Source organism: Oryza sativa, chromosome 12, assembly GCF_034140825.1.
Source record: "Oryza sativa Japonica Group chromosome 12, ASM3414082v1".
In the NCBI taxonomy this organism is placed as follows: domain Eukaryota; kingdom Viridiplantae; phylum Streptophyta; class Magnoliopsida; order Poales; family Poaceae; genus Oryza; species Oryza sativa.
This window is the reverse complement of record NC_089046.1, coordinates 5,331,568-5,345,876: the sequence shown is the minus strand read 5'-3', so window position 1 is coordinate 5,345,876 and position 14,309 is coordinate 5,331,568.

Here is a 14,309-nt window from a genome sequence, read left to right as displayed (position 1 = left end):
TGTTTAGTGTCTAATAAGGACTTTACGTTTTCCTTATCCAAGACGGACTAGTATCTATCCATGGGTATAAATATGTACAACCAGGGTCATTGTAATTTATCTCACAGATCAATACAATTACTCTTAGCGCATCGCCACCCTCTTTCCCGAGGTTTTTACTTATCACGGTAAAAGTTGGCACTTGACGCGGGGCGGCATTAGCTTTCGATCTCCGGCGAAGGAGTATATACTACGTTTTTCCGGCCCTGGCAATTGTATCTGCTACATTGGCATTGTTCAAGGCTGCATTGCTTTGACATCTTGGATTGCTCTGGTTCGGTTGATATATTTGCCTACCTATTTATCATATATCTTAGTTAATCTAGTTTAGCATCTTAATTTGATCATATCGGCTGAGATTCGTTTTAGGTTCTATGCTGATATCGGTTAAATTATCTTGCTAGATTAGATTAACTAAGGTATCAACCACCCTGAAAATTAGTCAAAGACTTGATTGTTAAGATTTTATGCATCTTTACATACTCTGCGATGCCTCATCCCTAGCTGTGCTTAGAATCATAAAGGCTAACCTGTCTTTAATTACAATATGGGTTTCATCGGGGTTTCACCTGATGAGTTATCTGGACGTTGCTTTGGCTTACAAGGATTACATACAAGTTAGGTTTAGCCGATTGCAACAAAGGTTTCATTGTTTATCTAGTCGTTTGGATTTAATGATATCGGACCTTCAGCCGATGTATGCTTTAACATTCGGATCAATGTTTATTCTATCATATCATTATTAGCCGATTGGTTTCTACTAGATTATATTATTGTCTTATTGCATTATCATCAGCCGATTGTCTATATATCGTTATTTACTCAAGTATTAGAATATACATTGGATATATAGCCGATTATTCAAAACCCTATCAATATTGGCTGGTATTGGTATCGGCTAGTATCTGCATCAGCTAGAATTGCTCCATCGGCTTGTCAGCTGATCTACTATTTGATCTGTTGTTTGCATATCTTGTCAGTTGCAGGATCAAACTGATTGGCACGCACGCATCTTATCAATTTTTGGACCTGCATTAGAGCTAAGCAGATCTCATAGCCTGTTGCTGTTGTCAACTTACTTAGCGCCAACACAGATCCGGCACTATCGGCCGAGCACGAATTTTTCATCAATACATCTAGACCGGATATCATGTTTAGTGTTTGCATGTGAGCACGGTATCAAGCCGCTCCTATGAAGTGTCACTTGGTGGCCGTGAAAAGAGTTCTAAGATATTTAAAGCATTCCTCAACAATTGGCTTATGATACCAAAAAGGTGCTAAGTTCAAGTTAGTTGGCTATTCCAACTCAGATTATATCGGTTGCAAAATGGATAGAAAGAGTACATCCGGTAGTTGGCAAATGCTTGGTAGATCCCTTGTGTCGTGGTCATCCAAGAAACAAAACTTCGTAGCTCTTTCTACTGCCGTGGCGGAATCTGTTTCGGCGGGTAGTTGTGGTGCTGAATTGCTTTGGATGAAGCAAACCATGTTGGATAATGGCATAAGGTTCACCAAAACTCCACTCTTATGTGACAATGGTAGTGCCATAAAGATAGCCAACAACCTGGTCCAACACTCAAAAACCAAACATATTGACATTCGCCACCACTTCCTAAGAGACTATGTCGCCAAGAGTGACATAGTCATAAGCCACATAAGAACCGAATATCAACTAGCCGACATCTTTACCAAGACTCTTGATAAAACTCACTTTTGCAAGTTGAGGAATGAATTTAATGTCATAGATTTCTCTAATGTTGCTTGAGACCATGCATCATGGTTGCCTTATTTGCTCTTATTGGCTCTTCTCATGTGAAGTTATAGGAATTTGGCTCTTCTTTCTGAAAATGGAGCTTGTCACTTTAAGGGGGAGTATTGCACTTCACATGTGCATTACTACTATTTGAGTGTGAGCAAAACAACTAAAGTGCTCGAAGGGTTTTCAAAATGCTTATTTTGACCAAAAGTCAAAATTTTGGAAAAATTAATTTTTAATTCAAAACTATCTCTTGAAAAATATTTTCAAATATCCCTTATATGTTTTGCAAGCCTCACATTGCAATAAAAGTGATGTCTAAATGAAAATGCCATTTTGGCTCTCTTTTGAAGAAACTAGATTCTTGTTTTGGCCGAAACTGTTTTAAACTCCAAAATGAGTTTGAGAAAGAATTTGAATAGGGAGTTAAAACAAAGCTTTTAGAGTGGATAATTTCAAATGTTTTTTCTATTAAAACCTATTTCAAAAACCAAATTATTCAAAATTTATTTGGATTCAAATGTAGCCCAAAAACCCCTATAGACCATAAAAGGTCACCTCCTAGCACTTAAGTGTGTTTCATTGCAAATATCCATATTTCTCAAATATTATGAATGTTTGTCAATCTTTAAACTCATAATTCAAAAATGCTCCAAAATAAAAATTTTATTTGGTGTTTTTGTGTGTGGGTGTGTTGACTTGTGCAAGGGCTATGCACACTCAGCTAGGGCAGGTGGTTTGATCGGCCTTATAGGCCCGGTCTGACCGGCCGCATAGGGCTATTCGGACCGGCTAGCAAGGTGGGCCCTCCTTCTTCTCACTTATTCACCTGACCCTTCTTTCTCCCATCTCATCCCCTCACTTCGCCAACCCGAAAAACAAAAACACCTCTCCTTCTCTGCCTCAAAACCCTAGCCTTTCCCCTCCATCAAATCCTCTCAGTTTAATCGTGATTCCTCCTCTGGTTACTCCGCAAGTGATTCTCCTCCACTTCCTCTCTCTATTCCATGGATATTTGCTATTTTTGTTGATTGTTTGATCCATGGCATGGAACTCTAGGTGAAGGGAGTGGTGTTCATCAATTTGCACTTTTAGATGGTAGTTCTTGGTGTGAATCATTTCCTATCGATCCGGTAAATCCAATCCTCTCTCTTGTACCCTCTTATATCAATTTTTCCATTTTTAGGGTTAAGGGTAGTTTTCTCCTCCATGCTGAACCTTGTGGTCAATATCTCCAAATTGATATACATATCTCTTGCTTAAGTCGAATCATACCTTGCATGATTTAGTGCCACTTGTGTAGAGATTAAAAACAAATGCATGTGCATCTCTATCAGTGGTGGTCTGACCGGGGTCTGGCTGGCGGTCTGACCGGCTATATGCCAGCGGTCTGACCGGCGCCAGAGCTGCGGTCTGACCAGCCGTTGCCCATCGGTCTGACCGGCACTTGGCTAGCAGTATGACCGCCCCTGACAGACAATGTTGACAATTTTGTTTTCTTTTCTACATCAATGTCCTCAAGACCTATGGTAATCTCTTATTCCTTGCTTCTTGTATTCAGTGATGGCACCATGGACTCATCGTGGTCGTCGTGAGCTTGTGCAAGAATCGGAAAGTGAGCAAGAGGAAAATAGTGAAGAGGATTATGCCCAAAGTGAGGAGAGCAAACAAGAGGAGGATGTTGATGAGCTGAGGAGGATGGTGATGACGGCAGTGGTGACGATGATGAGGGTGAGAGTGGAGATGATATGGAAGTTGGCCCCCGTCATCCAGTTTATGCTTGACCTAAGTATCCCAAGTCAATACACTATCCTTAGGCATCACGATCGGTTCCGAAGGCTAAATTATTCAAATGACCCAAGGTTTCACACTCTTTTTCAGAAAGCTGTGTTTCAAAATCTTTACAAGCCGAGCAGGGCCTTTGTAGAATACAAATAGATATCTTGGAGGAACATCAATGAAACTCCTGAGTTTGAAGGATTGCAAAGTCTTTTTTGGGAGGTTGGAATTGATCGGATTGTGTCTGTTCAGCAAGCCTATGATGAAGAACTGGTGAGACAATTCTATGCCACGGTTTGGGTGTCCAGTGATTTTTACTCTCGCAAGTAGATGTCAGGTACAATTTGGTGTTCTATCAACAAGAGAGAGTTCAAAAATCTTTTGAACATTCGGTTTAGTGATGGTGATATTCTTCATGAAGAGCATGCCCACAATCCGTTTCAAATGGATGATCTAGCTCAGTTTTTTGAGGACGGTGGAAGATACACCTATGGGAAGGTGGCCGGCTTGAGGACCCTTCCCTGTGTGGTGAATCGGATTGTGCGAGCTAATATTCTCCCTCGTTGCGGTAACATGATGATATTCGGGGAGTAGCTTGGCATGTCATTGATGCCATTGTGCAAGGAAGAAGATTTGATGTGGTAAACCAAATGATGCAAGAGATTGCTATTTCCAAATGAACCTTCACACAAGGCATCTATTATGCTCCCTACATTATGAAGTTGATTCTTTCAAAGGTTGGAAATTTGGGTGGCCAATTGACTCAACACAAGCAATACAAGCCAAGGCTCCAAATTACCACACCTAGGGATGCCTGTGTGAGGCTATCTACCTTTGAACGTGGAGAAGGTTTTTGTGCCACGCATCATTCTCCTCCACCACCTCCACCTCAAGGTGTTTCTTCCCATTTCACCCCTCAATATGCTTACTTTGGAATGCCACATCAAAACAACTTCAACCCGGTGTTATGGGCACTCAACACTCTCAATGACAACTTTGAAAGAATGAACACCGGATTTGAGGAAATGTCTCAAGCTGTGCGAGGGATGCGAAATGATTTCAGTCAATTGAATGCAACGGTTGGGAGGTTGGACACATGTGTTGGCACCTTGTATCAGTGGATGCAACTTTTGGAGAGCTCTCAAGCTTCTATTTACCATCGTCGCCGGGACTCCTCTTATCCATCCACTTCGACTCATCCTCCTTCTCCTCCTCTAGAGTGATGCTTTTTATTCTTCGATGACAAAGGGGGAGAAGAACCTTGCCTCATATTATCTCTTTTGTGTTGGATGGGACTAGTAGTAGTAAGGTTAGTCCTCATATTATTAGGCTAAGGTGGTTGGGCTATATTTGTATGGGGAATGGGCTATATTATGTATCGTGTGTGCCTTGCCTACTTTATGTGAACTCTTATGTCTTTAGGACTCTTCGTGGTCAAGGTGCTTGTAATAAGTTAGAATGAACTCTTTTGTGAGATTTATGGATGTTTATGGATTTTATGTCTTACTTGTGAACTTGTGGCAATGGTTGTGGCTTACATATTATATTCGTGATCATCTTATGCTTATGATATTAAATCTTGTGAGTTCACAATGTATTTTGCATATGTGTTGTGCCTATGTTCAAAAATGCAAGTCATAGTGCAAACTCCCGATATGTCAAATTGTTTGGCCCTTGTGGGTTGACATGCACATGTTGAAGAGGAGCTTATACTATGTTGTGCATTTTATGATTATTTGTTTCATGGTTATTATATATTTGTGGTGTTTGTCATCAATTACCAAAAAGGGGAGATTGATGCATCTAGGCAATAATTGTGGACTAACTATTTTATTATTTTATTTGAGTGATATTTTTGAATTAAGACCATTCGATGTATATGCCGTGGATAATCACGGTGGATTAAAATTGATGGCATAAAGAAATGGAACAAAGACAATATATCTAGCATTTTATTTTCAATCGATCGAGGAGTCGTGCAATCGAACTTTTGCTAGGTTTATTTCTAGTTTTTCCGTACAATCAAGAGGGGTAATGACCATGGTAAAAAGATGATAAAAAATGCCACATTATGTCATCTGCATCAACACTTGTTTTGACAAAATTTTCTGTGATCATTTGTCGGTCATTGGCGGTTTGAATGCGGGGCCCAAGTAGGTCTGACTGGCGTGCCCTGGGACGGGCTTGGTTTGACCGGGAGGCTGCCCTCGGCTTGGTGGTACAGAGCCCAAGAGCCGATGCCGGTCTAACCGGGCCAGAGGCGGTCTGACCAGAGCTGACGGCGGTTTGACAGACAGGCAATGGTCAGACCGGCCTACCTAGCCCATTAAATGCAATGTAACGGCTAGTCATGAGTTGGCGGTCTGACCGGCCACCCCATGGCGGTCTGACCGGCAGGCAACTAAGGTTGGGGATTTCGGCCCCAACGACTATTTTTTGTAGGTGGGGGCATAAATACTCCCTCACCTGTAGCAAGGGGACTCTCTTGGCACTTGTTTCACTTGCATAACCACTTACATCTACTTTCACATCTATTGAGCTTGAGTTCATCCATTGTTTGTGTTGGAGGGTTGATTGAGCCAAGACACAAGTGGATTGCTTCATTGTTAGAGCTAGTGTGACACTTGATTATCTCCGAGCCAGGTCATCGCTTGTTACTTTTGGAGGTTGCCGCCTCCAAGACAGCTTGGAGGAATTGCCCGGTGACCTCTCTAAGAAGATTGTGGAGGAGGTCCGGTGTTGGCTGTGAGTGGTTTGGAGTTCACCACCTCTGGAGTGAAGGAAGAAGTACCATAGTGATTGAGGGTTGGGTTGTCCACTTCGAGGCCGGCTCCCACCCTGCCCACCCCTGAGGAAGGGGGTTTGGTGGCTTCGTGGTTTGAGCAGTGATGTTAGGCTCGCCTCAATGGGGACGTAGGAAAATTCCTTACCTCTTGTCTCATTTACTTATTGCATTTACATTTGTGTAATTTACATTCATAGAGACATACTTGAGCCCATATCGTCCTAGGATTGCAAAACATAATCTAGTTGCTTAGTTAGTTTCATGCTTCACCAAGCCTATCAACTTAGGTTAGTTTTGATTAGATATCATTTATTTTAATAATCACTAGTTCACCCCCTCTCTAGTCGACATCTCGATCCTACAAGTGGTATCAGAGCTTGGCCTCTCTTGAGAACGTAGCGTGACACTACCTTCGTCCATAAATATAAAAGTATTTTTTTCTATGGATCTAAGCAATGCTTGGAAAAATGCATATATTTGTGGACAGAAGTAGTAGCAAACAAGCTTGCTCCTAAAGCTTGCTCACATGGGTGGGCGTTCGCTCCTTACGATTTCATGTTTGACCCGTTGTGCCTCCTCCGCTAGCGAGCTAACCGAGAGATTAGTCCACACGTAAAACTCGATTGAGGTATAAGCCTTGGTCCTCCAGCTTCGTCTTTAGCACAGAAGCATCAAACTTCTGAAAAGGGGGAACAATAGCAAGGCTAAGTATCAACCACCGTACTCAGCAAGCCACAGCAATGATGCAGTCATACAAGGGGAGACAAAAAAAGGGGTTTCTGGCTATTTGCATAAAGGTAGTTGTAAACATTTATAGTTTAATACAGTAAAACAATTGATTAATTAAGTTAACATAAATCTCCGCTGAACAACGCTACACCATGTTGAATAGGTCCAACCAAACCACCTCAAATGCACCGGTTCTTTATGACAAGTTAATTAGTAGTGAGACTAATCACGACGAATCTCATCAATCACCCATAACCGCGGGCATGGCTATTCGAAGAGTTTTACTCTGGCTAGAGGTGTACAACTGTACCCACAGGACACAATGCCCCGTCATATCACCGTGCTATGCCTAACACGTCACCATGTGAGTGATTGTGACAAGGCTCTTTGCATAACTCACTCCAAGCCATCCACACTACGCTAAGATTTCGCCTCCACCCCTAAAACCAGGGTGGGCAGGCCCCCCGTGCGCTGTGGTGAATCCAGAAGCCGCTTAGCCCTTAAACCGGGGTCAACCAAACTCGATCACGCACACCCTAACCTAGGTGTCTATGAAAGGAGCGAGCTATACTACTATTCCAATTGTTGCCTACTCTTGCTTGTGGTAAGTACGGTAAGTCTTCCAGGGATTTCCTGTGAAGCGGTCCTTAATTGCTATGGGTGCGACCATCAAAACTGGGCACAAATAGTCCACCATTAAGCTGTATTTTAGTTGAATGAATCTGACCAATAAAACAAGGCCTGGTGTCTCAAGCTCGCAGCTTGTCAATATGCTAATAGTAAATAATGTGATTATCCCATTAGATGAGCTAGTGGTAATTAAGCATGGCTAAGCATACCTAGCTAGGTCAACATAACAAACCCAAGCCAGTCAAATTATTATCGAAAGTTTCACAAAGGATGGATATCAAGTAGGCATGGCCACAAACAAGCAAATAGTTAATGCCTATTCCCATGTAAATAGACAAACATGTATTTTATTTACAAACAATAATCACTTTATAAAGTAGGCTCAACATGCCCAAAGGGGAATATGTGACTGGCCTTGCTTCTTCGATTAATCTTTTGAACGCTTTTCATCACGGGGGTGATCCTCCGAAATGGCTGATTCTACATGCTGGCACACAAATCGAGGAAAAACCCAAATCAAAACCAAGTAAATAGTACATGAAAAGTAAACAAACATGTAAAATGGTTTAATTTGGAGTTTGTATGAATTAGTTATGAATTTTAGAACTTTTGAGCCATTTAAATCAATTTATGGAATTAAAATGATTTATGATGTCATTTATTAATTATTCTTCAACAGGAAAACAAGGATTATGATGTCAGCCGACAAGTGGGCCCTAGCCATCGGTGACTTAAGGGGGAAGGGCGCATGTTGGACCGAGTCCACGCATGGCCCAGTGTTAACGCCAAAATTTGGTAAGCCCGAAGTCATCATCAGCTTAGAGTCAGTATCGGCTGGAATCTGCCGATGGGAGTCGTCAAGTCACTAGCAGCTGATGGGAGTCGTCAAATCGCCAGCAGTTGTGTTCTTGATGGAGTCGGATCAATTAAAGAAAGCTTATCTAGAAGAGTCCGAGTTCAAGGAGGATGCGGCATGGCAAGTTTATCTATTAATAAGGAATAGTTTGTTAGTTCCTTTTATCTTTAGGAAAGTGTGTTTAGTGTCCGATAAGGACTTTATGTTTTATCTTTAGTTTCTTTCATGTCCGACAAGGACTAGTATCTCCCCACGGGTATAAATATATACACCCGGGGTCATTGTAATCTATCAATCACGATCAATACAACTACTCTCGGCGCATCGCTACCCTCTTTACCGAGGTTTTTACTTATCATCCAACGGAACTTGGCACCTGACGCGGGGCTGCATCAGCTTTCGATCTCCGGCGAAGGGGTAAGTCCTACGTTCCGCTGGCCCTGGTGAATCTGTCGGCTACATTAGTGTTGTTTAAGGCTGTATCGCTTCGATCTCTTGGATCGCTCTGGTTCGGTTGATATGTTTGCCTAACTGATATCTCAATTCTATCTCTAGTTGCATCGTGTTTAGAGACACATCGGTTTAGTTGGAACTGTCTCAGTTAGGTCTGATCTTCTGTCTTAGCCGATATATCTCTACAATCACAATGCTGTTATAAATAAATTGGTTATATCCATCACATTAGATAGATCTATCGGCTCATCGAGTATTAGATTATCATATACAATCTCATGCTGCATCGGTTAGGTTCGACCTACTAGATTGTTGTTGACAATATAAATCTCGTTAAGCCGATAGGTTCATGCTAGTGTTTTATTGGGGTGCTAGCCGATAAGTTATCTGGACGTTGCATCGGCTTATAAGGATTACATACAAGTTGGATTTAGCCGATCACAACAAAGGTTTCATTGTTTAATCTAATCTTGTGGATTTTATGACATCGGACCTCCAGCCGATGTATGCTTTAACCTTCGGATCAATGCTTATTCTATTATATTGTATTGCTAGCCGATTGGTTTATACTGGATTATATTATTGTTATACTATATTATCATCAGCCGATTACCTTTATATCATTATTTAAGTCAAGTGTCAGACTCTACATTGGACATGAAGCCGATAGCTCAGAACCCTATCGCTATCGACTGGCATCGGCTATCGGCTGGTATCGGCATCGGCTGGAACTACTCCATCGGCTTGTCAGCCGATCGGCTATTTGATCTACTGTTTACATATCTTATCAGTTGCAGGTTCAAACTGACTGGTACGCCTGCATCTCATCAAGATTTGGACCTGCACAGGAGTTAAGCAGATCTTTCAGGCCAGTGTGTGTTTTTCGCATCAACACCCGGCATAGTTTCCACTACGTGGACAACGCAGATTGGACGGCCACGGGTAGACCGATGCACGGTGCACGATGGACCAGGCAATGGCGGTGCACGTGACCAGATGGTTGCTGGCGGTGACCATTCAGGATACAGTGGATGAAGGCAAGAAGGGAGAGAGGGACCTCACTGAGCACTCGTGTGGGCAGCACGACTTAGGGGGCATGACGATGGTGATTGCTTGGTGGCGGCGCTTCGTGGGTCTACGGCAGGAAGGGGTCCCCGACGGCAGTTGTCGAAGGCAGAGGGGTGGACAAGATGCACCATGACTAGGCAAACAAGGTGATGAAGTTAGGGAGGATAAGTGCGGCACGGTGTCATAGGAGAAGTTGCCGGAGATTGGTGGAAGGAAGAATCTCATGGGGTTGTGATAAAGATGGCAATCCGGCGGCCTCTGGCTCCGAGGGGGGTTGCTGAGAAAGGCCATGACGATGCAAAACCAGCGGCACAAGATGTGCAGTGCTTCAGCAGCTAGAGCCGTGTTGAGTGGCGGTGCAAGATGTGCGGCACTTCGATAGCTAGTACGACATTGAGTGGTGGCTGGATGCAACAGCGACTTCGGGAAGATAGTGAAAGTGTCATTCCGGTGGTGTTGAGGGACGATGGAAGGGTGGCCAAACATATTCTTGTCCCAGCGAAGCTAGTCGTGGTGGAGGCAAGGCGTGGCCTTGACTGGAGCGGCGGCAAGCAGCGGCTGGAAGGCGGAGAACGACGGCGTAACTTGGGTGCCGTGGTGAGGGAGTTGTTTCGGGGAGCGATTGAGCATAGCGAGGGGAAAAATGAGAGGGGGAGGCCTGGCGGTGCTTTCTATGGGCTTCGGGTGGAGGGCGGCAAGCGGCACAAAATGGGGTGATGATGTGTATGGGAGGTGGCTCAAATCGGCGGCGATTTTTGGGGAAAGTGGGATGGAGATAGGGTGGGGGAGTGACGGCTACCAAGTCTATGCCATTGGAACGGGGTGTGGGGAAACGGACCAGAAAGGCAGTCGTGTGTGCAACGGCATGGTTTGGGTTGGGCCGCTGTCCCCACCTATCGACAAGCGAGAGTGGGGCTAGCGATCCGACTGGGCCATGGGAACTGATCGAGCAGGACGGATAGGCCCTGCGGAAGCAAGTGGCCTAATTGAATGGGCAGTAGGGATGCAGCCGACGGGACAGGCTGAGCAAGCTGGGCCAGCGTGAGTGCGAACAGAGGAGGAGGCCGAGGCTGATCGGGGGAGAGGAAGGGAGGAAAGATTGGCTCGAAGAAAACCCAATGTTGAGGGAGAGGATTTGTATTCATTTTTCTATTTAACTAATCTCTGAAATTAACTTTATGCTTTTAATATTCGACTTAGGAGGCATGATGGTGGCGAGTGCTTGGGCGGCGACGCTTCGTGGGTCGATGGTAGGAAGGGGCTTCCGGCGGTGGTTCACGAAGGCGGAGGGGCAGATAAGCTCCACCACAACCTGGCGTACAAGGTGACGAAGTTAGGGAGGAGAGGTGCGACACGGTACCACAGGAGAAGATGGCAGGAGATCGGCAAAAGGAGGAATCTCACGGGGTTGTGACGAAGATGGTAATCTGGCGGCCTTTGGCACTGATGGGGAGGTTGCCAAGGCAGGCCTTGACGATGCGAAACCAGCAACATAATATGTGCAGCGCTTCGGCAGCTAGAGTGGCGTTGAGTGGCAGCTGGAAGCGGTGGTGGCTTTGGGAAGATGGTGAAAGCGTCGTTCTGGTGGTGTTCGGGGACGATGGAAGGGTGGCCGAGCTTCTTCTTGTCACAACAAAGCTGGCTGTGGTGGAGGCATGACATGGCCATGACTGGAGTGGCGGCAAGCAGCGGCTGGAAGGCGAAGAACGGCAGTGTAGCTTGGGTGCCATGGTTAGGGAGTGGTGAGCAATTGAGCTCATCGAGAGGGAAAAATGAGAGGGGGAGGTCCGATGGTGCTTTCTATGGAGGTGGGTCGTGGCCGTGGAGGACAACAACGGGCGCAAAGTAGGGCAATGATGTGTGTGGGAGGTGGCACAAATTGGCGGTGATTTTTGGGGAAAGTGGGATGGAGATAGGGTCGGGGAGTGACGGTGACTTAATTCACACCGTTGGAACGGGGTGCGGGGAAACAGGTGAAAAAGGCGGCGGCGTGTGCAACGGCATGGTTCGGTGGTCGAAGGTCAGGGGTAGGGGAAAGAGCTAGCAGGTGGGCCCCATCCCCACCTGTCGGCGAGTGAGAGAGGGGGCTGGCGATCCTACTGGGCCGTGGGAACTGGTCGAGCGGGGCGGATGGGCCATGAGGAAGTGAGCGGCCTGATTGAGAGGGGGGAGCGATGCGGCCGACGGGACCAGTGCGAGTGCGAACAGAGGTGGAGGCCGGGGCTGACCTGGGGAGATGAAAGCTGAGGGAGATGATTTTTATTCGTTTTTCTATTTAACTAATCTATGAAATGAACTTTGAGCTTTAAAATTCGATATTGAGCTCTGAGAATTGAAAGAAAATTCCAGAGAGCAATTTAGGGCACGGAGAAGTTTGCAAAAATATTCCCAGCTATGGTTTTTGAAAGAATTTTATTTCCCACATTAAATTTACTTGATAATATTTAAATTTTAATATAAATTCTATAAATGATTTATTTAATATTTTTTAAATCCTGAAAAAAAATCGGGGCGTGACACAAGTGCAGCCGCTCGGACGACGGTGGTGGGTTAAACACGTGGTAAAGGCTGTAGAGGCTCAACTGCAACGGCGAGCACCCGGCAGAGTCGTGGCGGGCAGGTTGCGCTATTGTGACACCATACTGGTTTTTACAGGCGGTCCAAATGAACCGCCAGTGCAAATTGCGGTTATAGTCGGTTTTGGTTGAGAATATCGATCGTGCCGTGCTTCACACGGTGCTGCGTTCGGCATGTGCAACCAGAATATAAGATATCGATGGTGCCGTGCTTCACACGGTGCTGCCTTTGGCATGTGCAACCAAACTGATTTGGTTGGACAAAACTAATGCCACAACTTTTTTTATTGGCATGTGCAAACCAAACTGATTGAAAACAAATCTCTTGCGCACCGCGACTGTATCTATAAGCCAAACAGATATGTCCTAAAATAAAATAATTTCTAATATCAAAAAACTTTAATAGTACGGGGAAATATCAAAATATATCTCCCATTAATAAGAAAGTAGTATTTGCTGGTAGATAACGTTAAATATGTTATCCGAATTTTAGACCCACAATATATTTGGATAACGATTAGTTTCCTAGTATGACTCTTAAGTCTTTCCCCACTACGACTCATAGATTTCTTCTATATATATCTCTTGTAAGCTGCACGGGATGTATCCCCTGCGTTTGTATCCAACTTCTCTATATAGTGATTATTACCGGTAGGCGTCCGTAGTTTTTTCCCATAATGGTTTTCCACGTAAAAATTTGTGTATTTGTTGTGCATCTATTTTTATAACAAGTGATATCAGAGTATTTGTTGTCGAAACGACAACGGCCCACGTCGAAGGACGTGGTCACTCAACGGTGGTTGAAAAGTAGTAGTGTATTAAATTGAGAATTTTTCTCCCCCTATTACATCACCCTATGGGCCTATTTATAGTCCTATTACAGGTTCTTACAGGGGAATTTATATGGTTGCCCTTATGAAAGGGACATTTGCATGGGTATACAGTGTAATAGAGGCTTATGGGCCCCTAACGGGCCATCAGGCAGTCGCTGGCCCAACGGCCACTAGGATTGACAAGATAGTTCGGCCTCATCGGCCCTCGTAAGGCCGAACTTGCTATGGCGAAGCTATCTCCCTTCGACGTACACTCTTCGCCAAACATCCTTCGCCCAAGAGGCCTCCGGCTTGGCGAGATCTGCGCGATTCCCCGCTCCTGACCGTCGTTGTTCCATAGCCTTCGCCATGCGGGCTTCGCCTTGACCACGCTTGACGTCTCGGGCTTGGATCCTCGCCAGTCGCATGGTCTCGGCAGGCTTGGTCGAAGGGCCTCATGCCATACCGCCAGCAAGCCCCTCACGGGCAAGGGCGAGATAGGAGCTTCGGCCGAGACCATGCCAACCATGTGGTATGGTATTTGGTGCCCCCTTTCGACCGATGCTCCTGCCGAGACATATTACTCCTGCAAATGAATTTTGTCATCTTTTCGGTTGATATTGTTTTCGCAGTCTTCGCCTCCTGTGGATGGTGGATTTATTCCTGCAAATGAATTTTTGTTTTGTTTCTCGGGCCGAAAGGAACAGTAATGGGCTTTCCGTTAGTAGGCTTATGACTGTGCAGCTCGGTCGATGGGAATTTACCGTTTCGCCTACCCTTGCGACACGTGGTGCTTTCCTATTGGCGGGTAGGCGAACCGTCGCCT